At 40.0% G+C, this 26,489-nt stretch overlaps 1 protein-coding gene across 1 annotated transcript in view; it reads right to left on the reverse strand.

Moving 5' to 3' along the window:
- Nucleotides 1-26,489, reverse strand: part of KIAA1217 (KIAA1217 ortholog) — a 914,794-nt gene that overhangs the window by 580,774 nt on the left and 307,531 nt on the right. Inside the window, exon 2 of the mRNA XM_011991313.1 lies at nucleotides 8,419-8,568. The gene's annotated coding sequence lies outside the window, so the exon portion shown is untranslated. The remainder of the gene's footprint in view (nucleotides 1-8,418; nucleotides 8,569-26,489) is intronic.

Here is a 26,489-nt window from a genome sequence, read left to right on the forward strand (position 1 = left end):
TCCCAAAGTGCTGGGATTATGGGTGCAAGTCACCATGCCTGGCCTTATGTTGCTATTTCTAGACCTGGCCATAAACCTCCCTCACAATCAGATAAAGTCTTTCTCTTCTACTAAGACTGTGGAGGCTGCAACATAGAAGAAATGATTTAAGAGGGACTCCAAGAAGAGCCACCTGATTCTTATGGAAGGATCACATCAACAGTAAATCTTTATTGTTTTAAGCTACTGATATTTTGACGCTCCTTGTTATAGTAGTTAATTTTAATTATCAATGAATGGAACAGATAGGCATGTAGACTAAGCAATCTTATTGTACAGCCCTTTATAGGAAATGATTTGGAGGAATCAGGAGAGCATTATTGTAGTCCTCAACATTTCTTTTTGCCGTTTACTTTGTTAGTTCTATCAGTTTCCAAGAGTGGCATGGTCGTAGCAATGACAGCCAACAGAAAATGATATTTTATTTGGGACAATTTTGAGAACTACATGCTTTTTTAGGGCCAATATTTACTGTACCAAGAATGTTATTATAATATTTTTGATCGAAGATATTGTGTTAATTTTTGTTCCATGTGCTTTATTCTGTTTAATCCTCAAAACAATATGAAAAGGTATGACTATTACCCTTTAACAGCAATTCAATGTGGTTTAACACAGCTTAGAAAAACTCACAGTCCTCAAAATGATTTTCAAACTCCTAGAAAAATATAGTACATTTTTCATGTGTGAAGATATAACTTGGCCATATTTCAAAAACACTAATTTTTTCCAAAGTTTTGAGAATCTTTCTTAAGATACTAAAAAATAGTTTTCCACCAGACTTGAGATTTCTAGCCGAAGCTCATGAGTTAGATGCTGTATTGATCTAATATATCATTAACTGGCAAAATGGTACAATTTATCATGTCCACATGGCATTATGGGAAATTTTCTCTACTGCTTTGGGTCCTTGTATGCACTTTCTCGTTTTTCATATAACAAACTAATGATAGAGGAGCTCTCATTTCAGTCTTTTGTTTCCAACAAGCAAATGCATGTAAACAAGCAATTATTTTTGAAGTAGTGTACTCTCTCCTACACTGTTTAGAGCAGTGATTTGTTTATTTCAAATTGTAAACTCTATTTTCTGCCTACAAAACAAATTACCTTATGCCTGAATATGAGAACACATAGTTTCTCCATGGTAGCTAGTAAAAACATCTTTCTTGCCAAAGCATATTAAATAGATTATTAAAGTCCATTCACTTAAGTGCATGCAAGCACCCTCTATTTAAAAACACATTTCTACAGATACTATTTATCCAAAATCAAAATGGTCTTTTCTGGGTAGCTAGGAGACAGAGTAATAACCTTATATGAAACAGGAAAAACGAATAAACAGACTCAATTCACATTAAAATGATGTCATTAAGCTCTGCAGAACGTGTTGGTATCTCACCTACTGCCTGTCAAGAAAGTATAACAAATGACATTGTATACACATTAATTTTCCATACTTTGGTGGAAGGAGAAATGTTGAATATTCCCAGACAGTGACACATCCCACGAATAAGAGCATTGTCTAAGGTGCTGGCTCTTGGCGTCACTGTGAGCACACACATCTTTCCCTCTACTTTTGGTTTCCTCTCTTCAGTTTCTTCCATACCTCTACTTCCCTCCCCTCATGGCGGCACTCCCCGTAGCCCATGGCCAAGTTTCCCTTCTCTCACTACACTCCAGAATCAGCTTCCCATTCTTTGACTCAGGTGTGATATTTTCTTTGGATTCTCATCCAGTCTATGTAACTCCTAACTTATCTGAAACCTGATCCCGAACATAGCAGGACATTTCTGAGTCACATTAAAGATAGTTGGAGACTGTGTCTGCACACAATAGAGCCACTCAGGTAACCAGATGGCACAGAGCATTCAATCAAATGCAGTTGATTCTGTTATTCACACTAATTATGATCTATACCATAGACATGGACGTTGAATTAGCAAATACTGAATCATTGCTCCTAGAGGAAATACAGGGCTTGGTTCCTATAAGCCTTTGACTTTTGTTCACTGATTAATACATAACTTTGTTTTATGTGTGTTTCTGCTTAAAGGTACCTTATTTAATATATAATTGATATGTAGATGTATATTGAAATAACATAAATATTCAATATATATATTTTGAGTTATTAACATTGTATCATGACCAAAAACGCTATAACTCATGCCCAAACAAAGCTTATCTAACAAGTATATTTTTTCTCTGTAAGGCACATCTCAGCCTTCTTGTGCTTAGATACACTGGATGGTACTTCAGTACATTGCTTAGGGGGACCATTTTTAAACAGTGAAATCACCACTGAACATGCAAAAGGCATAAAAATGCAAAAAATATGGCACCAAATAGATCGTGAAAGGGACACTTGTTTACAATGTACTTTGAGTGACTCAAATTTATTGTCACTCTGTGCTTATCTGAAAAAGCACCATGAGTACTGATTTGAAGATTACAAATACATTTTAGTGAGTTTAGAATTTGCAGATACAGAATCCACATGTAATAAGGACCAACTATATTTAAATCATAAAAAATGTTATAAGTTAGGATGTGATTTATGATTCCCCCCAAAATAGTTCTATTTGTATAAAGGTGTATTTTCTACCAACAGAAGCATGAGGTCAGGAATAGCTTAATCCAACCAAAGTTTAAATTTTTGTTAAAGCTGTGTTAAGAAACAACCTTGACTTCTCTTGTCAATACAGGGTACTTCTAAGTTACAGTTCACTATAATAGGCATTATATTCCAGCTTCCTCTGAAAGTTCTGCCTGTTAAAAAAGTCCCCTGTCTCCAGAGCTCCAGCAACTAAATACAGACTTCACTATTGTATTTAGGGGAAATCCCTCATTCAAAGGCACAAGGGAGAATTTTACCCACTAGCCTTGAAGGAAGAGACTACTATCTTATAATCAGACACCCCGGTTTTCTGTGACTGGGGAATTTCTTTCCTACGGCCTCTCTTTATCCTGCTTAGTAGTTCTATGCAAAATGACACTCACTGAGCTTTTGCTTCTTGGCTCAGTTTTAGCAGGATCAAGGAAGCCCCAGGCTGTGGCTAGTGAGGATGGGCTTAGAGGTCTTAGAGAGTTGTAAGAATAACCTGGGCTTCAAATTGTGAGGTTTGATGTGGAGCCAAGATCCTAGGTTTACCTGGCTTGGTTTTCTCTTTAGGATTTATATAGTGACCCATTTCAATGGGAGTTTAAAACCACCGCTTTTGGAGTCCTTTGAGGTGCTGAATCCTGAAATATTCTCAGAAAGTCAACATAATCCTTTTCATAAAGGCTCACAGCAGAACTGCAACCAGCACCACCTGTCTACAGATATACCTTAGGTCTGCTTTAGATCGTAAAATGGAAATAAGCTTTCAAAGTGTTTTTCAAGTTGCCTTTGGGTTCTGTTAAATGTAGAAATGTCTCTTTCTTTTTATTTTTCCTTGGTCAAATGAAATGTCACTGTCATTTCCGTCTGAACATGAAATCATGCCATTGGATATTGGGGAAGGAAAATCCACATGAAACATCTACCCAGATGTTGTGGGAGAAATGCTGGTTTAGAAAAGCCTTTGTTCTGTGGCAGGGGTGGCCATGGTTGTTCCATCACATCAATTTTTACTTACACCATTTAATAAATAAAAACATGCTGACTGTCAACCCACGAGAACAACCCAACATCAATTACTGAAGAACAGAACTGCTTCAGTGAGAGGTGAAGAAGGGCAAAGCATCATGAAATGAGTTTTAAATTTCTTAAGTCGAGCGCTAAGTTGAGAGTTTCATTTTCCCTGTAATTGATTTCTTTTGTTTCAAGAGAAACTCACAACTTGTTTGAATCTGGTTTCTGCAATGTTAACATGGAGGCACTAGTACTTGCCAGTAATCTGCCGCTTTAGGATGTTAGGAGACTCCTTCTTTGCTTTGTTAAAGATAATTTTATTTATTTAATTTTAAGGCAAGATTTCACTCTGTCACCCAGGCTGGAATGCAGTGGCATGATCACAGCTCACTGCAGCCTCGAATTCCTGGACTCAAGTGATCCTCCTACCTCAGCCTCCTGAGTAGCTGGGACTACAGGCAGGCATCACAATGTCTGGTAAATTTTTTAACTTTTTTGTACAAATGGGGTCTTGCTATATTGTCCAGGCAGGTCTCAAACTCCTGGCCTTAAGAGATCCTCCTGCCTGGGCCTCCCAAAATGTTAGGATTATAGGTGTGAGCTACTGCACTAGGCTGAAAACAATTTCTTAGATGGAAATACCTATCCAATGTTCTGGAGGTTCCATAGGTAATGCTACACACGAAATACTACACTCACAGGCTCTGGTATTCTCTACCTGGCTCACTAGCTGTGTGACTTTAGCCAAGTGCCCTAGTCTGATAAAGGTCAAGTCTCAACTGCAGACTGAAGTTTATTACCAATCATATTGGAGTGTTGCAAGGTCTTAAAGACAGATTGGACTTATAGCTGTTGGATGTCTTGACTTCAAAAAGTAGTTGCTGCAGATTTATTATTTCTGCATCCTAATCCCATCTTTTGGTCATTCTGCACTTCCTTTGCTTCCCTTCCATGACCAGCTGGAACCCCAATCCCAGAGAGGGAGTATTTGGGGTGACAGATGCCTTGCTTCCTGTCCAGGGCCAGAAAAGCCTTCAGGCCCTGGAAAGGAAAAGAAGTTAGCAGAATGCAAGTGTATTTATTCTAACTCCACTGGTTTTAAAGGTTCCTTTTTTTTTTTTTTTTTTTTTTTTCAGCAAATGTGTTTTCTTCCTCTCATGGAACCGAGAACATATGTGATCCCTGGCAGATGATTTTTGCAACTCTTAAAGTCAGGATTGGAGAAGGCTGACTCACAATTTCTTACACTGCACGTGTGAAATCTTTCAAGAAAACTTGAAGGGGGGGAAGATCTACAGTATCTTGGATGATGTTTTCAATTGCTATGAAATTGATAAAAAAAAAAAAGGATCGATCAGTTATTTGCTTCTATTTCTGACTTTTAAAAAACTTTTTATTTTAAAAGAGCAGGAAGAGATGGGTTGAACAAAAGGTACTATCACTGAGAAGAGCAGAAAGAAGGTAACATTTGTAGAGCATTGTAGTTTTCCATCTTAATCATTTGATCCTGTGGCATTACTGTGATGCAGGTTTTATCTGTGACAAGAACAAAAGATCTCATGGATACAGACCATTGAGACTTTATTGACTGTAATAATTAATTTTTTTTTTCTTTTTTTGAGACGGAGTCTTGCTCTGCTGCCCAGGCTGGAGTGCCCTGGCGCAATCTCAGCTCACTGCAAGCTCCGCCTCCCAGGTTCATGCCATTCTCCTGCCTCAGCCTCCCAAGTAGCTGGGACTACAGGCGCCTGCCACCACACCTGGCTAATTTTTTCTATTTTTTAGTAGAAATGGAGTTTCACCATGTTAGCCAGGATGGTCTTGATCTCCTGACCTTGTGATCTGCCCACCTGGGCCTCTCAAAGTGCTGGGATTACAGGCATGAGCCACTGCTTCTGGCCTATCCTGTCATTTTTTTTTTTTTTGTAAGTTCATACAGCTCAGGTTTTCTTAAACTTAAAGTCAGCTAAAGGATGGGAAACTAGAACACGATTCCTGTTAAAATAATACATTTGAGAAAATGTTTCTTTAGCTATCACTGTAATTGATCAAGTATGCAACAGACATTCTTTTATAAGATATCCAGCCCCTAACTTCCAAAATGCCGGATCAAAAGTCTTATCTATGCAATATGTTTTATGAGTGATTAATTCTGACTGCCTATGGACAACCACAAGGACAGAGCCCCCAGACAGATACACACATTCAGCTCAGACAGAGTAAGTCTTAATCACAGAGGAAGTCTTTTAGAGCAAATCTCCCAAGCTCAGAAAGCAAGAGTTCCAACAACTCCTGCCACAGAGACTAGAAAAAGTGTCAAGAGCCAGAAATATTAACTACAGGCTAAGAAGTAGTCACTTCCACTTCCTTCCAGAGCTTGGTTCAAATCCTGGGCTTACCACTTCGTGACTGTGTGACCTTGAGCTAAGCATTTCAACTTTGCAGAGTCCTGTTTCCCTGTGTGTAAGTGGGGATACCAACAGGTCATCCCCGTGCGTGGTTGTGAGATAAAAAGATATCACATACACCACACAGCATGTGGCATGCAGCAGACATCAAATAAATAGTAGCTATTGTTTTGTGTCATTATGATTATCTACAATCCTGGGTTTGCAACATCATTAATGCTATAATTTGAAACACATTTATTCTTTATATTCTAGCAAACTAGTTCAAAGCCTGTTTTTCAGATACATTATCTAGTTTGGGCTTTAAAAAAAAAAAATCCCTGTCGATGTTATGCTCTGCTTATCAAAGGCTCTCTCTAATGCTTACCCAAGGGTAAGTAAATTACACAGGATTCCGTTCTGCCTTCTTTTATTCTTCTCCAACCACATTCCGTGTGGTAATGGGCCAATTGCTTTACTTCCTCTTTCCTCCTACCACATTCTATACCCGAAAAAGATGCCAGTTAAGTTTTAGCCCTCCTTTAAAAGTGAATTTCCATCTTTATTTTATTCTTTAAAATTATTTAAAGTGGTTGCAAGTTCTTTTAGTGCCCTCCAATCCCAATTCAGGCAACAAAACAGTCACAAGAGAGAACGATTAGTGCTTTTGCCAGGGTCTCCTCCCACGGATGACTTTGTAATGAACTATGCATCCATAAAATGTTGACTCTTTGATCTCTTGCTGCTTGTACAACACTAAAGCGCAAGGCATTCCAGGGCAAACCACACAAAGAGAGAGGAACACAGGTTATTTATGGTAGTCCGCTGACTCTAAGTTTAGCCTAGCTCTTTAAAGATCCAAATACACACATCATATTGACTGCCAGGTCTGCTCCCTCGTGTTACGGCAGTGTCTAATGGGGCGGTAGCGTAGGAATGTCTGATCCCTGGCTTCTCCCTGGGGTGAGAAAGGTAGCTGGTTTGGCAGAGACAGTCACAACAGTATTTATAGAGACAGCAGAAAATAGAATCCATATGCTTACAAAGGGAAGTCAGGGTAAATCACTGGGAGCTCAGAGGACTCCTGAACTCCCTTTCTGAAGCCTATTTGACTTCTGGCACAGACTAAACAGGACCTACCTACCAGCTTTCTAGCTGCACAAAATCCAGCACCCGCAAGCCCTCCTTCATGTGATGGTTTTCTACCAACAGTGTCACTTTACAGGAGGAGGGGATACAGCCTCTTTGGTTGCTTGAATTCAGAAACTATTTTGCAAGCTTTCTACCATCACTCAGGGAACTTTTACCATCACTCAGGGAACTTTTGCCATCACTCAGCGAACTTTCTGTGTCAGAGTTGGTGCAAACATTCTGACATTGAGGAAGCTAAGTTTAATGCTTCCTGACAATGATTCTCTGACCATGATGTCTAAGGCCCTTCTATCCTTCTGTGATGTGGTTGAGTGCTGATTTATACAGCTCACTGAACCAAACACCAAATTGAATGAAGATGGTATTGAGACAAGATAAATCTATCTATCTATCTATCTATCTATCTATCTATCTATCTATCTATCTATCTACCTAATTTCCTAACTTCCTTTGGATTAAATATCAAAATTTTACATCTTGCTGTCAGAATGATGAGGGCTGTATGAAAACTTTTGTAATGGGAGAAAATGCAAAATGCTAATAGCTTTTATTAGCATAAAATATTGAACTGGTGGATTTATGAACAGAATTTAGGCTGAATGAATATGCTAAAGTTGGGGATGAATTGGGTCATCTCACCATTCCAGACACTCAAGGCCACTCATGTAGGCTGATTTGGGGAAAGCAAAGGGATCTCAATGAAACTGGAAAATTAATTGTGCTCCTTTTATGGGATCCTAACTTTGATCAAGATCATATAATTGGACAGACCCAAAAGGGACTCTTATTTCTGATTCATTCTATTCCCTCCATAGACATAGGCAGTCATCAGGTATCTACACGGTTCTCTATATCCTTTGCCAAAAAGTTCATGTTCTCTGAGCATTTTCCATATCTTTAGTCATTATCATGGCTTTGAGCCAGAGTCTGAACACAAAGACAGGCATATAAATGGATCTAATACATGGTCTGAAAAATAACACATATGCCGCTAACCCTGTGTGCAAGACCAAAGGAAGAATGACTAAAAAAATAAAGCAGCTGCATATCAGAACAAATACCTGTGGGAAGATCGCAAGGTTCAATTTGGACATTTTGTTCCACTGAGCTCAGGGAGGGAATGAACAGAAGCCAAGTTTTATAGATAGGCCTTTAGCTCATAATTCATTCACTGTCAAGATGATGGATGCTCATTTTATGATTTAATAAAAAGATAGACCTTACCTAAAAAGAAAATAATCAGGAGGAGGAAGACTCCACAGAGAAGTAATGCAGCCTTTCAGGGGCAATTCCCAGGGGCTCCGGGCTGTGGTTCCGCTCTGTCTCCAGGACACAGTGCAATCGGCCACAAATTTAGGACCCCAGGATCTCCATCTGTAAAATACAAGTCAAAATGGAATTGTTCCCACTGCAGAACTGCTAACTGAGTAATTAAAAACTCAAATGGATTAAAAAATAAAAATAAAAAAGTGCAGGCAAAAGCGAAGAATAAAATACCTCTATGATATACAGCCCGGTTCAGGATGCTTTGTAATTACACACAGGACTTTACAGTTATCCAAAGTTAGAGTTCAAATTAACTTCAGTTTTCCAGTATTTTCCCCAATATATTAGTCGGATGCTATAAAGGAAAGGAAACACATTCGACTAAGTCAATCATGAAAATAAGAGTTGGTTTATGTAGTTGGGGGCGGAAGGAAATGAAGAGAGGCCAATTGAGAATCAGAGAGGGTGAATGAAAAGCTGAACCATCGCGGACTCGCCTCTCTTATCCCTTTGTTAGGGAGTGACGTGCCGCTGCCGTGGCTATGTCACTCCGAGAGCCTACTGCACAGAGATGCCCAGTTCCCCAGCCATGCCAAACAAGACATGGTCATGGTCATGGGAGTAAGGAAAGGTAGGAGAGGCTGGACCACTGGTGAATATGAATAGCCCAACATAAAGGTTTCTGTCTAAATGGAATTTCTGAAGCCTAAAGATTTCAAAATTATGGACGAGTCTGCGAGGCACCTCTTCTGTGGAGGAGGGTTTTGGGATTGTTGAGGAGACCCAGAAAAATGAACTTAACATGGAAACCTTCCCTTGCGCTTGGTAGATTTCTATGCTGTGGGAAACTGCAGTGATTTACTTGATGCCAGACAACTGGGTGCTCACAGAATAAGGCAACTGGTTTGAACAGTATTTTTCCCAACAGAAATTTATTTCTATAAACTCCTCTTAGGATCCTGAGAAACATATTTTAAGGAGAAGGAAAATGATGGATAAAAGTATGGAAAAAGGTAATTGAACACACTTAAAATATGTCACAAACACACTATTGAATTTTGACCATCATTTAGTAGGCAGGCTATTAAAATGTGAACTATGCCGCAATTAAAATATATCGCAAACATTTTGTTGCGTTTTTCACCCTGAAATACTCATGCTATTTTACTTTTAAAATATTCGCTATGTCCATACAATTTAAATTATTTCTTGTGCTGAGTTCAATTAGTTATAATATGAATATTATTATACTTAAAGTTTTATTTTCAAGCTCTTTTGGGCATCAAAGTGGTCCACTGAAACCGTATAACCCAGGAGAGGTGAGTGGCCTTGATGTCAGGTGAAGTCTAGATTCCTGGGGAAACCATTCGATCTCTGGGCTGTTTCTTTACCAACAAAATGAAGGTATGAGTTCTTGATGAGTAGAGAATAGTGTCCCAGCTCTGCTAATCTATATTTGAGGTGCTAGTGTTGATTCTGTGACCACTTCATCGTAAAACTTTGCACACATTCTTACCTACTCTGAATTCTTCTTTTGTTTAATACTTACGACAACATTTTCTTCACTCACCATGCTAAGTGGCCACTGAATGACATCAACACTGTGAAATATTGAAAACTGAATATCACTATAATATGCCAACCACCTGGCACTTTAACAAGGCACCATACTAAATCCATTGTGACCACTTTTAATAATAGCAATTCTCTAGAAAGGTAGAAGTGATCTCACACATTACTATAAAGGAAAGCCAGTTTCCAGATTTGAGATGATTTTCCTGGTGAGTAGCAGTCTCAGGACTTGAACCCAGGTCAGTCTGACTTCGAAGTCTGGGATCCTTCCACTTACATAAACCAGTGACCAGGTCAAGGAGTGATTATTTTGCCCAATGACATAAACATAGCTTTGATTGCTTCAAATTATTATTAGAAAAATGGTAATAGTAATCAATTGCCTGACTGTCTCTGTAGTGAGAACTTCTAGGGTCAAATCTGGCGAATTTGAACTAATTAGGGGAGGTAATTAAAAAATGTGTATAAATAATACAGACAATAACTAGCTTACATTGAGTGCCAAGCATTGTTCCCCATACATTATCTCATGTTATCCTCAGGACAGTCCTACCAGCTAGGCATTGTTAGCCCAATCTTGCAAATGAATAAGCCAATGCTTTTAAAGGTTAGATACATTGTCCAAAATCACTTTGTTTTTTTGTTTTTTGTTGTTGTTGTTGTTGAGACAGAGTCTTGCTTTGTCGCCCAGACTGGAGTGCAATGGCCAGATCTCAGCTCACTGCAAGCTCCGCCTCCCGGGTTCACGCCATTCTCCTGCCTCAGCCTCCCGAGTAGCTGGGACTACAGGCGCCCGCCACCTCGCCTGGCTAGGTTTTTGTATTTTTTAGTAGAGACGGGGTTTCACCATGTTAGCCAGGATGGTCTCGATTTCCTGACCTCGTGATCCGCCCGTCTCGGCCTCCCAAAGTGCTGGGATTACAGGCTTGAGCCACCGCGCCCGGCCTCCAAAATCACTTTGTAAGTGGCAGAAGCCTGATCCCAAATCCCAGTCAGCCTAACTCTGTAGCCCATTCTCTCCACGGCTACTCTCTTTCTGTACATGTAATAGTTTGCAATTCTATGTGAATAAGTTTACTGTTTGGGACAAAAAGTTCTAAGCTGTTCCCACCATCCCTCTCTTTTCCTTGAGTCCCGTTGTCCAACCTTCCCACTTTGGTCCTCCAGGACACCAAACAAGGCTTCTGGTCACCCCTGGTTCCACAGTTCACAGCCCTTCCTTCCTACTAGATTGGCCCAATTCTATCCCTGTTCCAAACGTTTGTATTCATCTTTTCTGTTCTTCTTCCCCCAAATCTTTGCCTCAATCGCTATAGTTTTGCTCTCCTTTCCCCTTTTTGCATGTGAGAGAGAAGAAAAGAGCACTCTGAGAAAGTTATATATGAGAAGGCAGACAATTTGTGCATGCACAGTTGTCTGTTGCACCATGCAACAGGACATGAAAATACATCTTGAGTTATTTGCCGGTCACTGGATCTTGTTAAGAAGTAATTAGCAATAATGATTCATTGCTTGGATCTCTTTGTAGTAAGCAAAATTCTTTAGAATCTGGAGAATTCAGACTAATTGGGGGAGGTAATTGAAAAGTGTATTAGAGTATAGTTCTAAATAGTTTTATTATTTTTACACAAATAGAGTAATTCTTAATGAATTTTGTTATAATGAATGAATAAGAATATTTGCAATCAGTCTGTGGTTGTTAAAAAAAAAAAAAAAAAAAGATGAGTATATCGAGACCACTTGGCTTAACCTGAAAAATCTTGTCTTTGAATAAAAATAAAAAGCCCTCGGCCGGGTGCTGTGGTTCACGCCTGTAATCCCAGCACTTTGGGAGGCTGAGGTGGGCGGATCATGAGGTCAGGATTTCGAGACCAGCCTGACCAATATTGTGAAACCCCATCTCTATTAAAATACAAAAATTAGCCGGACATGGTGGTGTGTGCCTGTTATCACAGCTACTTAGGAGGCTGAGGCAGGTGAATTGCTTGAACCTGGCAGGCCGAGTTTGCAGTGAGCTGAGATCGTGCCATTGCACTCCAGCCTGGGCAATAGAGTGAGACTCCTATTCAAAAAATAAATAAATAAAAATTAAAATAAAAAACAAAAAGGTCTCTGAAATATTTTGGATGTTGCTACCCAGTTTGTAAGATTTTGGAAGAGAGGGCTTACTTCGTAAACATGAACTTCAAATCAGTTGAATTCCAAATTATTTAAAAATTAAAATACTTTGGAAATAATAGGAATATGAAAACCACTGAGTCTGAATGAACACAATTTTCCTGTTTGACTACTGCAAATTACTACAGTAGCAGAATTATAGAAAACGTTCTGTGATTCAAAGTGACACATTAAATCATCAGAGTTATCCTGTGACAGCACAGTATTTGTGAGTAAAGCGATTATGAAACCCACCCCTTTTTGCAACAGACTTTCTCCTACTGGTCCCCTGGCAACCAGTCAGATTTTCTCATTTGAGAAATTCAACCTGGCTGCATACAATAGATAGAAATGCAAGAAAGTAACGTGCAATTTCATCAACTGTTTCACAGTTGATGATATTCAGAGTTAAATAAATACTATTTGAAGGATATGAACAGATAATTCCCAAAAGAAGAGAGACAAAAGGCCAAAAAAATGTAAAAGAAATGCTCAACATCACTAATTATCAGGGAAATGCAAACTAAAACCACAATGAGATACCACCTTACTCCTGCAAGAATGGCTAGGCTATAATTAAAAAATCAACAAATAATAGATGTTGGCGTGAATGTGGTAAAAAGGAAACACTTTTATGCTGCTAGTGGGAAAGTAAACTAGTACAACTACTATGGAAAACAGCGTGTAGATTCCCTAAAGAACTAAAAGTAGATCTACCAATCAATCCAGCAATCCTACTACTAGGCATCTACCCAAAATGAGAAACAAAACAAAACAAAAAAACAAAAACAAAAACAAAAAAACTTGCATGCACATGTTTATAGCAGCACAATTCACAATTGCAGAGATATGGAACCACCAGAAGTGCCCATCAACTAGTGAGTGGATTAAGAAAATGTGGAATATATACACCATGGAATACTAATCAGCCATAAATAAGAACAAAATAATGGCATTTGCAGCAACCTGGTTGGAGTTGGAGACCATTATTCCAAGTGAAGTAACTCAGGAATGGAAAACCAAATAGCATATGTTCTCACTTACAACTTGGGAGCTAAGCAATGAGGATGCAAAGGCATAAGAATGATATAATGAACTTTGGGGACTCAAGAGGAAGGGTGTGACGGGGGTGAGGGATGAAAGACTACACACTGGGTACGGTGTTCACTGCTTGAGTGACAGGTGCACCAAAATCTCAGAAATCACCACTAACAAACTTATCCATGTAACCAAAAACCACCAGTACCCTCAAAACTACCAAAATAAAATAAAATAAAATAAAATACTATTTGAAGGGTATAAAAGAGAGGGGTTTGGGTTAATTTTGTCCTTATTAAATAATGCATTTAATTTCTAGTTATTGCTGGTTTAACGTGAAGCAAGGGTAACATCTGAAGTTGGATGGAGCAGAGGTCCCTGTCAGAACCTCTGGTGGGCCCACCGGGAGTCTGAGGAGACCTGAAACAGCAGGAGCAATTCTGGCAAGGAAGGAGAGAGGCAAGGTCTCTGGATTATTCTAAAAGTGCCTCGGCGGTTAGAGGAGGGGGCAATCTGAGTAAAACGTGTGACCTGAGACTTGGAACTGACCCAGGCCCAGCCCTGGACAACCTATGCCTGTGTAGAGAGGAGACTGAGAATGAATTGGAAAGAACCACAAGTGACTGTGGCCCTGACTAGAAGTTGCTAGTTATCAGCAGTAAGGAAAACTAGGCGGTAAGAGCATTGAGGGCAATCGCCACAAATCTGCTCATCTCACCTCCTTCTGTGGCTCTTCACCTTCCTGAGAATAATATCCACAGCCCTGAGAGCCCCACGAGATTGTTCACCACAGTCTGCATCAGCTGCTTGCCTCTTGGTTTCTTTTCCCAGCCTCATCTCCTATCACAGCCCCCATGGGGATCCAATGCCCAACTCATGGCTGAACTACTGGCAGTTGCTTATTCAACTATGTTCTCTCATGACTCCAGGTGTGTGGTTTGTGACACCCTCTGTCTGGAATGTCCAGTATCTGCCTGAAAAATCACCTACACTGCCTGCAAGATGCCAGGGCAGCACTGTTTCTTCTGTAAAAACCATAGCAAACTCCTCCTTGCTAAAATATGGCATGAAGCAGTGGCCAAGAGTGTGCACTCCAGATGAGAGGGTCAGGGTTTGAGTTTAGACATTCCCCTCGCTCAGGCGAACTTCTGTTTCTTACAATCAAGCACTTTGGTGCAAACAGAGCCTCCATCCTATTCTTTCTAACCTTCCTATTCAAATCACCACTTTCTAGATCAGTTCACCTCTCAAAGACTGTTTCCTCATGTATAAAATGGAAATGACAACGATGGTAATAAAAATACACATATGCCATTTAGTTGTCTTAATAAAATAAATATCTGTGAATCATACAGTAACCTCCCTCGTACACAGTAAAGGCTCAATAAATGCTAAGGATATTTTCATGTATCTCTTATTATAGCATATCTTACATCACTGAAATACTTGTTTACTTTCTATCTTCTGCACTAGAATCTGAACTCTTTTGGGGAGGACCTGGGCCTTACTCATTTTGTGTTCCTCACACCAGAAATAATATTTGTCGCATAGTTCAGTTTGATCATTTATTTAATAAGAACTCCCCGAATGGCTGATCTGTGACAGACATTAAGAATACAAAGCATGGCAGATGTATGAATGAATGGGGTCAGGAAAATAGTATATAAGTAACTCCAATTATTACATAAACACAGTGTTTATATTATGTAAGATGAGCCTTATTAGTTAAAATTATAAGTAGAGCAACATTTCAATTAAAATATACTCACATTGGCAATAAAAGCAGCTCTGCGTGTGTGTGTGTGTGTGTGTGTGTGTGTGTGTGTGTGTGTGTGTGTGTTTACTTTGCAGTCTGGCCCCATTCTACAATATCCTTATTGTTAAAGTTTTAATTCAACAAAATCAAACCTCAAGGTACTGAAGAACTCCAAGAGATTATCTGGTCTTCATTAAAAAGTTCAGGCCTCAGAGGCCACACATTTTTCCGCAGACAACCAATTTCCAGAATGCTGTTTCTCTTTGCTGCCTCTCACTTGCCCTCAGTGCCCATTTGAACACACAGGAGGCCCATGGAGGGCGAGCAGTGCTCAAGCTGGGGTGAATCCCCAATTTGTAAACAAGGCATGGCATCCAACAGCCAGAGGAAGCTGTGTACTTGAATAAATCTGATGGTGCTTTCTCATGCTCATCAATCTTTCCACCGTGTTTGGTACAGTTAAAAAGCCAGTTGGATTTCCACAACTGTTCAAATCACCATTTGTGCCCCAGGATACCACATGGCACAGAAATGACATCAGACCTACAAGATACACATTGTGTTCCTCAATGTCCGATGTTAATTGCATTAGTCTGTTCTCATACTGCTATAGAGACATACTCGAGACTCGATAATTTATAAAGGAAAGAGATTTAATTGACTCACAGTTCCACAGGGCTGGAGAAGCCTCAGAAAACTTACAATCATGGTAGAAGGGGAAGCAAGCCCTTCCTTCTTCACATGGTGGCAACAAGAAGAAGTGCCGAGCAAAATGGGAAAAAACTCCTTATAAAAACATCAGATCTTGTGAAAAATCACTCACTATTACTAGAACAGCATGAGGGTAACTGCCCCCCCATGATTCAATTACCTCCCACTGCTCCCTCCTACGACACGTGGGGATTATGAGAACCATAATTCAAGATGAGATTTGGGTGGGGACACAACCAAACCATATCGCTAGTTATATAAAGGTATACTTTTACTGAGTTGGATTTTAATAGTATACAATGCCAGAAAGTATGATAATATATGAACCATGCTTCCAACAGTTTTACAAGATTTACAGTAATCTTTTTTTGTTTGTTAGATAGGGTCTTACTCTATCACCCAGGCTGGACTGCAGTGGTGCAACCACAGCTCACTGCAAGCTCAAACTCCTGGGCTCAAGTGATCCTCCCACTCAGCCTCCTGAGTGGTCGAGACTACAGGCTTGTGCCAACATGCCCAGTTATTTTTTTTTTTTTTAATTTTTAGTAGAGACGGGGCCTTGCTGTGTTGTCTAGTCTGGTCTCAAATTCCTGGACTCAAGTGATCCTCTCGCCTTGGCCTCCCAAAGTGCTGGGATCACTTGGGAGGGATCACTACAGTAATCTTAATAAATCAATAGAGGGCACATGAAGTTTTTATTAGTTAGAGTGTTCTAATACATTTCCCCCTCTATACTGAATATTGCGGGGAGAGTCCACCATTCAAAACTCCTTTGCATTATTGGGAAATTCTCTGCCATGTCAGAGAATCTATCCCCTTATCCCTTAATCTAAGTGGAAAGGGTAAGACCCTTCTCAGATATTTCCCTCTGCCTTCCCTGTCTCTACACCATCCCTGGCCACCAGTGTCCAGGTGGGTAATGTGGGCTGTACTCTAAACCCTGAGGGAAGGACTCAAGATGATGAGAAGGGTAGAAGTAGCCGTGGCAGCAGTGTGGGAGTGGCTTGTGGCAAGAGATGACAGTGGTGGTGCCCTGGCCACATTGCTCCTGCTCCTTAATTGCCAGTGCCTACTTGGGGCTGCCAGGGTCTAACACTGCCTCCAGCTACTCAAGAGTCAGTGAGTTCTCTGTCTCCTATTCCAGGTCCTGCTTCTTGCAATGAGGCACCCTCCCTGGGGCAAACACACAGGTTTCACCCTGTTCTTTTGAATCTTTCTAATTCAAATCAACCGACAGACTAAACAAAGAAACCACCACCAAATATACATACAACCATGCAACCCACTTTATTTGTATTCTCGTTTTAAAAGGCAGTTGTTTTCTTATAAATTATGTAACAGTGCCCAGAAGAAAAGCAGAAAAAAAACTATATATGGCTATTTTTAGTGATAGTTATTTTCAGAAATATTAATATAAAGCTATCCCAATGATAGAGATCTAGTCTGAATATTTGAATATGTATCTAAATATACTGTCTGTTGTGCTGTAACTTTTACAATGCCTTCTTTCTCTCTTGAAATATTTCTAAATGAAGAACCATAGTCAAACATTAAATCTGGAATGTACACTCAGCTTTGAATTGTTTTTAAATCAGTAACCATGCTCAATACCAATCACACTTGCGTTTTTGCTCACAGAATCAAAGTATTTTCAACGCAATGCCAAGGTCTTCTGGTTATGAGAATTCTCCATTGAGCCATAGAATCAGCGAGACCTTTTGTAAGTGCCCAGTTTCCCCAACTAATTCTCCCCTGTTGTTCAGAATGAAATTCAGAATATAGTGTCATGGAAATTGAACTGGCCTTTTTAACTGTATCAAACATGGTGAAAAGATTGGTGAGCATGAGAAAACACCAAAAGATTTATCCAAGTACACAGTGTCCTCTGGCTGTTGGCCCTTGTGCCTTGTCTGCAAATTGAGGAATCACCCCAGGTCGGGCACTGCTCGCTCTCCTTTGGCCTCCCATGTATTCAAATTAGCATTGAGAGCAAGGGAGAGGCAGGAATGAGAAACGGGGTCCTGGAAATTTGTTCTCTGCAGGGAGTGCATGGCCACTGATGACTGAAGATTTGGATGCAGACCAGACAATCTCTTGGGTTTTTTTTCTGCATTGAGGTTTGATTTCATTGAGTTAAAATCTTAACAATAAAGATATTTTAGGATGGGGCCAGACTGCAAAGTACATAAGAGTCAGGAAGGAGATCACAAAGAAATAAACGCACCAAGGAAAGGATATTTGTTTGAAGACTTTGCTAAGGTTAAGCCTTCTTTTTTCCTTCTTCTTCTTTTTAAAAATATAAATGAATTTACTAATGTTTGAAAGCAAAGGAGAAAGAGCCAAACGAAGGGTAAAATTGAAAATAGTTGAGAGGATGTTCCTGGGGAGTTGTTATAAATGGGACTCAGAGAACAGGCAGATAGATTGGTTTTGGAAAAAAAAAAAAGGAAGCCCCCTTTTCCACACCTCCTGGCTTCAGGGAGCCATGAACAAAACCAACGTCCCCTGGAGAAATCACTTCAGGTATGGGCATGGCTCTGCCCTTCTTGCAACCTCCACCATTCCCTACACTTCCCATATAACTGAATTGGCACTGAAAGGGAGACCCAAGTAAGAAAGGGAAACGGGGCCCCAGAAATAGGTTCTTTGAAAGAATATACAGGGCCCTGACACCTCAAGCCTTTAATTCCCTCAGTGGATAGAAGGCCACCAAAATGCTTTCAGACAGTCAAAGGCCCAGGTCTATCTAGAATTAGATGTAAAGTATATGTTTGAATACCAAGGAATAAAATGACTTGTCATGGTAGAGAAGGTTTCACATAGAAAATTTTATCCTGAAACCTTCCAGCTTGAGCTTCTTCCTGTAGCTACCTACCACAAATTATTTTTGTAATAAAAATAAGCTCCCAGAACAAACTAATTACATGGGAGAACAACTTACATTTCACTGCAGTTTTCACAATACATATTTTTCCCATCAAATATGAGTTAGCCAAAGTAATTAGGAAAAATGATTAGCAAAGCTCTTTATTGAAGACGGACCCAAGCAATTAAAAAACTAAAGCATTTCTTTTCACAGTGGCCTTAAACTCTATTTTCTTTTAAGCGGGCATCAATTTTCCCTTCAATGATACTTTTTTGGGGGGGGACATGTGATAATGTGGGAGGTTGTAACTCTTCTCCTGAAAATAATACTAAGTTCTTTTATCCTTCTTTCATGGTAGAACTTTCTGCAAGTTCGTAGGAATCCTGAAATGTGGCTGCTTCTTCCTTAAAGAACACTAGAAGCACAAACTGTGGAAATCCCAGTACAAACCCTTCAGAGAAGAGACTTGGGAATCACCTTTGAAACAGGTTAGATCAGGAAACGGTACTGTTTTTCAATTCTCAAGTCATCCTGGGCTTCTAAGAAGTAACAGTGAGTTTTGAAGGTATTTGTATCTCCTCTTTATGCTTCTACATTTTAAAATACCGGGGATGCTCAGGAGTAAATAAGAATAAAAACTATGTGACTGAGATCACGTTTTCCCCTGTGAGCCAGTTAAGTATTGTTGGAAATTCCACAATACAAGGGTAAACTAGCATCTCTCTTCATTCTTTTGAACTGTGGGAACTCAGGCTTATAGAAAAATCTACTAAAAACAATAAAGATCAAAGTTAAAGTTCATATTTACAAAAGCCTTTAAAAATATATTAAAATTTTATAATTTTGTACACAAATTCAGATATGAATGGATTAGCATTAGTTCCGAATATTTCATGGTTGTTTTATGACTTACGATCTTCATGGAAAATGCAGTTTTCAAGTACTTTGGTATGGCAGTTAGCAGTTTCAAGTGAACCAGTGGATTTTTTTCTCTCAGCATTCTTTCAGCAAACATTTACTGTAGGGCTAAGGTGAGCCAGGCACTGTGACAGGTGTTGGATACACATTAAAAAATAAAACAACAGCCTGGTGTCTGCTGTTGTGTTTGCTGTCTAGGGAAGAAAAACCCACCACAAGGAATTATCAGCCCAATGCTTCCCTTTCTGCATGGAGAAATTGTCTCCTTTTTATATCAAAAATCCATTTTGCCCTTATGGTTCCCAAATGCTATACCTTCCCTGTCAATGCGAGGCAAGAAGGGGCATAAGCACAACTACAATAACTTGATTTTCATGGTTCCTGCTTCCTGAACAGCATAAAGGCAAGATGCTTTCTGAGTATCTTTGAAATGACTGCATTTGCTTTGTTTAAGGGCAAAAATGGCTGAATAATGGTCTTGGTGCTTCTAGGCATAAGCAGAGGCTAGAAGTGGGCAAAAAAGGGAGGCGGGGGGTAGCTTCTCTATGAAACAAGACACATACGTCTTTGCTGTGGGCTCGCACCAGTATTTCAATCCCAGTTTGAATTTGCAAAGCGTATTTCCATCATCTGTGACATTCATCACGGTACCCCAGTGAGAGGGACCGTTTCATGGCTTGCATTTTACTCAAGAGAAATAAGAAACAAGAGGTGAACTGGCTTTCCCGAAGTCAATAATAGACTGGGGACCAGGATTCAGAGTTTGTAAATCCCTGTCTTGTGCTGAGCATGTTCAAACATACGCTTAACCTTGCCAAAAAATAAGGGTTCCATTTTTACTGTTTAACTAATTAGAATCAAGACACATCAGGCAGCCAGGCAGCACCTGGTTCATAACACAGTGACATTATTTTATTGCTGTTTCAATCTAAAAACTTAATGTGCTTCCAAACTTCTCAATGCTTTTATGAGACTGTCCTTGGATTGCCACTTCCACCTGTATCTATTTCCAGGTATCTTACATTTGCAAAATTGACCTGAGAAAATATTACTTAGAAAATAATGAAAACTCCAGTAGAAAGGAAAAAATGCTCTCTTAATAATGAGAAAGCTATTTAACCTAATGTAACCGAATTTTGTTATATATAGACACAACACACACATACACAGACACACACACACACACACACACACGCACGCCATAATCGGCTGTAATGGAATTGATAAAGTAGGAAATTTGCTTGAGGGGTTTTTACCCCAAATTCTACAATTATGAACATGCCAGGTTTCCTGAGCCGTGATTTTTCCAGAAAAGATTCTATTGTGTTTCTTTTTCCCATTTACCAATTTGATTAGCTGTTTTCCTAAAAGCTAAGTGCAGCAGTCTAAGTACTCCAGAGCATAGGGGACTTGCTCTTCTGTTATTTTGTAAGATCTTCCCGGAGACCATGATCTCCCCGAGGGCCGGAGCCACCCCTGCACCCCTAGTTCCCAGGGCAATGCTTGGCACACGGCAAGCGCTAAACGAAAATGACTCTGAGTGTGAATCTGTTCCCTGCTATTACCATGCTGCTCTTGGCTTCTTTTAAATTTTAATAACATGGATTGGAGGCAATACTTTAAAAGACATGGAAAAGCAAGTTTTTCTTTTATTTTACAGCTCAGGATAAGGGTATTACATAATTGTAAATAATGCATTCATATTTCAGATCTTGAAACCAGTGAAAAACAGCCATTTCAGACTATAAAATAAATGATGACATGCTCCCAGCAAAATTGAATCCTGTATTGGTTATGAAGAGAAAATCCAACCTACGCTTAACAATGCTTCCAGATTCACTAAAAGTTTCTACAGTTTTAAAGTTTGAAATGTTGCCTAAGGGTTTTAATGAAGCTCCGATTCAAGGACAGAAAAGGTTGTACGGTTCGGATTTGACTTTGGTCAAGATGAAATGGTTTGTGCACACAGCTTCCTACTGCCCCCTGGTGGGGTGATGCTGAACTATGCTCAGAAACCTTCCATCAACCTTAGGGTCAATCTCAAACACAATCTTGGCTTCCACAGTGACACTTTCAAGAAAGGCTGCGAGTTTAAAGTTAAAATTCTCCTTGACTTTCTGTCCCATTTCTCCAAAGCTTGACCTGGGTGGTAGAAAGAAAGGGAAACTGCTTAAAAGGGGGATGTTAGGACTCCATCCAGAGAACCCAACAACCTCGATAGTCCCATGGATAAAGTGATGTCGGGCTGCGGGACTGTCCTGGGACCTAAAATCAGCACGAAGGAGATTTCCTCTACATCAGATGTCCCTGGTCCTCAGCTACCTAACCCCCAACCCTCAAATTCCCACACAATTCCACACCCCAACCCAAGTGTAATATGCCAACTGAAAGATCATTGAGGTCATTTTCAGCTTCGATAGTCATCAACTTGTGGCTTAGAAACCAAGAAAGGCTTGTCAATGTGAGGGTGTTTCTAAACCAGGTCAGGAACACACCACAGTCATGACCAGGTTAGACCAAAGATGACTCTATATAACTCAGATTCTCCTCTTTCCCTCTAGGGATCCCCAGATCTGCTGACGAGCTGGAGTAGTCACTAGGCCTTGGCACTCGCTCCCATCCATTGCATCAGGAGAAGTGGGAAGGCCTGCAACCTCAGGACCATTTCTCTGTTCTCCCGAATGTTTAGGAGCCTGAACTGAGACTTAGACACACTTAGAAGACTCATCCCAATTCATCATATCTTACAAAAGGTGGACTATAGGCTAGGCGTAGTTGCTCATGCCTGTAATCCCAGCACTTTGGGAGGCTGAGGCACGTGGATTACTTGAGCTCGGGAGCTCAAGACCAGCCTGGCCAACATGGTGAAACCCTGTCTCCACTAAAAATACAAATGTATTTTTGATGAAAGTACAAAAATTGGCCGAACGTCGTGGCATGCACTTGTAATCCCAGCTACCAGGGAGGCTGAGGTAGGAGAATCCCTTGAACCCAAGAGGCAAAGGTTACAGTGAGCTGGGATTGTGTCACTAAACTCCAGCCTAGGGGACAGAGTGAGACTCTGTTTCAAACAACAACAACAACAACAAAAACAGAAAACACGAAAACAAAAACAAAAACAAAAAGTGTGGACTACAGAGAGCCAAACTCTTGGACTCTGGGAAATCTGAAAGAGTTGGCTAATCTCCTAGATATCTTCCCTGGAGCTTCTGAAGGTATTGACTGCTCCTGGTTAGGATGAGGGGACTAAGCAATAGCCTAAAACAAGAGAGGAGAGAAGACCATGAAAGTCCACGAGATTTGCTATTTAGTCAACTTATACCAGTGGGGATAAAAAGGAAGCTATCAGGCCGGGCGCAGTGGCTCACGCCTGTAGTCCAAGCACTTTGGAAGGCCAAGTCGGGGGGATCACTTGAGGTCAGGAGTTTGAGACCAGCCTGGTAAACATGGTGAAACCCCATCTCTACTAAAAATACAAAAATTAGCCGGGCGTGGTGGCAGACACTGTAATCCCATGTTCTTGGGAGGCTGAGGCAGGAGAATTGCTTGAATCCAGGAGGCAGAGGTTGCAATGAGCTGAGATCACACCACTGCACTCAAGCCTGGGCAACAGAGTAAGACTCCATCTCAAGAAAAAAAAAAAAAAGGAAGCCCCCTTTTCCACACCTCACTGCAAGTGGCTCATAAATGACATATAAGCAAAGAAGAATGAAGTAAAGCTGGCAGTGGTATCACTTATTCCATTGTCCCACAGTGTTGGTTCAGTTGATCTGGCTGGTTGGGGGAGTTTGGTCCTTCTTCCTCCTGCCATCCTCACACTCCGTTTGTGTCCCTCCTAGAGTTGCAAGCTCAGTGGAGGAGGATAAATAGTGTGACTCTGTCACAACCCAGAAACTCTCCTGGCACATTTGTAGGGGCCAACAGGGATACCAGTTTGACAGTGTTAGGGGCCCTGTGTCAAATCAGGGCCTGACCTCGAAGGTTCCTTTTAGACCATTGGCTGGGATGTGTTCCTTCTTATCCCACCATGAGGGCTTCCAAAAAAAAATAAAAAATAAAATAAATAAAAAAGATGGCCCTGTTTTGGCCTTTCTTGGTTGCCAGATAAACACATATCGTGTAAAACGTTTCTTATCCTGGGGAGTCTTCAACCTCAAATCAGGACATGAGCATATTCTAAATAGTTCCTTTCTGCTGCTTTGCCTTTGTCAGACTCCATCCCTCTCCTGATACTCTTGGGTCTTGTTCTTGGCTTTGAAAAGATGACAATGGGGTAGGCAAGGATTGCATCTCCTTCTGGATCCATCACATGAAACACATATCTTTGCTTGAAGTTCAAGCCTCACCATTTCCATTTCTTGGCTACTCTGTGAGCTGCATTAACTTTTCAGTTTCTTCACTTAGTGAGTTTTTCCTTTTTGAATGGACTTCTGAATACATATTTGCCAAAGTAATTTCCACAATGAATTACCAATAAAAAGAAGACTTGTAAATCTAGATGGGTAGCAAAACCCAAAGCACGCTAGTTGTTTCAGTTTTGTGGTTTGGGGAGTTTTCTTTTATGGTGTCGCAGAGTCGGAAAAGTAATTTTACCAGAGGAGAGCCCATAAAATGATGGGTTTTGGGGGGCAACCAGGTAATCATGTCATAATATTAATGGATTGCAAGACAAGTTATGTTTTCTACTCTCCACTATGAAAAGTTGACTTACTCATAGCCTTATAATGAGCAGGCTTGCTATATTTAATGGGATCTATTTAATGGGATAAACTACTCGGCCAAGTCAAGTTCTCCTAAAACTTACCCAACCAGCTACTTCCTATCATGAATCCCCCTGCCCCCAACAGATTATTGTCCTATCTGACACTGGGATATGTGGTGTTTATTACCAACTTAAAGTATGTGTGCATGCTATCACCTTCTCTAGAATGCCATTCCCTGTCTGCTTCATATAACTATATCATATGTCATGGTTGTGATATACTGATATATACATGAAATGCAGATAGATAAGTTCTAGATATATGAATATCTAGATATAAAACCTATGTAGATATCTGAATATGTGAACATATATCTACAACCTATCCCATTTTATAGTCCAGTTCAAATCCAGGGTGATGTATAGAGTTTACTCCCTTTTCTGAATCACAGCACTGAATATATTACACTTGCAAGTACAGGATCCATGATCTCACTTCTTCATCCATCCATTTATTTCTTAATTAGAGAACAAGCTCCTTCAGGACCTTGGCTTGTACTTTTGTATTCCCACTAACCACTTAACTCAGGGCTATGCATACCTGAGTGTTTAGCCAGTAGATGACGGGCTACATGATAAAAGAACAGAGAAGCCAATGGAAACAGGATGGCAGGAAAACAGTGTCTCAGCACAAAACTGAACAATCATGCGTACAACGCTAAAAACTGTTCAAGTGGCTGCATGGGAGCAGGGCCTGAGCTGCATTTTGCTGCAGACTCACAGACTGGGTTTGCAAATCATGACTTTTAGCAGAGATTAGGAAAATACCCGACTAGTTTGATAACCCAATCAACATGGATGCAGAATTTGACAATCCTGGCTCTAAACGTCATTTAAGCAGAAGGGCACCATTTCACACTTGGCTTTGCATGTGTAGACAAAGCCACTTGTAACTCTGTAATTTCTAAGGGCAGGTTCCAAGTTATACTGTCTCTTTATCTCACTTGCCTGCAATTCCCTCACTCATAAAATGAAGGATTTGGGATATTAGGTTGTTCTCCAAGGTTCTTTCTACCTCTAGAATTCTATACTCTTATAACCCACTTTCTTCCTCTATAGCCCTTTCCTCCCTCTCTGGCTGTCAACCCCTAAGACAGTCAGTCAATTTATTTTTTAATTAGGACTCTTTGTAAAGATGTCACAGACCAGCAGTTTAAAAATATTAAAGCACAGTTCCTTACGTTTTTATTTGCTCATGACTCTCCTCTTCCTATGGTAATTTAACATTTTTGCAAAGCTAGCGGTACTTTAAACAGATATGCCAACTTTGAAAAAAATCAGAAAAAAAAACAAAGTGCATGCTTTCCTAAAATATATTTTAGGAAATCTCTTTTTCTCTCCCAGCACCCAAAGATATGACTAATCATTAGAAGAGTGGAGGAGCACCCACAGAAACTGAATTAGGAGAAGGGTGTGGAATTTTTTCATTGAACGTGAATAAAAATCCACCTCATTTTGAAAAGATTATTAACATTAATAATTTAATGGTGAAGGATACTATTTTGCTGAAAGAAATAAAAATGATTTTTAAGGCCTTCATGAAAAGAAGTAGATAAGGGAAAGATTTAAGCAGAACTGACAAATAGCAAGATGAAAATTGAAAATCCAATCCCTTAACTTGTGTGAGGCTTTTTCTAGCCCTTACTTGGTTAGGATACATGTTGCATGACTTACCTTGGAGGTTAGAAGAGAATACATTTAATCAAATAGTTCTCTTCCTCTCTCTGCCTTGTTTATAACCAATGAACTAATCTCAATGAAGATACTTTTGCAACACACCCAACTCCTTAGCTTTCATAAGCTTCATCAAATATGATGCCATAAAAACGGGGACACAGGATCAACTCTCTCCCACAGCCTGCACCCATGTCCTTCAAGTGGGATGCGTGAGAAAATTACTGTTTTTACGTGTCTACTTTGTGCTAGATCTGACCAAGGCACTTGTCATTCATTTCTTGGTTTAATCCTTGCTAAAGTCTTAGCAGGTAAGAACGGTCACTCCCTTTTTTTTTTCTGACTAGAAAAGAGGCTCAAAAAGGTGAAACAATGTGCAGTTACTTGTGTGTGCAGTAGAATTAGCCTCCCATGAACCTAAACTCTTGTTTTCTTAGGTCTATAGAACAAAGGGGATGTAAATTACTTGTTAAATAACTTAGTTATTTGAAGGTAGTTCTGACATCAAATTTCTTTCTATGATATCACATAGTCTTCCTAAATTAAAATCCCAAATTAAAAGTAATGGGGGTACA

The sequence above is a fragment of the Mandrillus leucophaeus genome, unplaced genomic scaffold (genome assembly GCF_000951045.1).
Source record: "Mandrillus leucophaeus isolate KB7577 unplaced genomic scaffold, Mleu.le_1.0 Scaffold394, whole genome shotgun sequence".
Lineage (NCBI taxonomy): Eukaryota > Metazoa > Chordata > Mammalia > Primates > Cercopithecidae > Mandrillus > Mandrillus leucophaeus.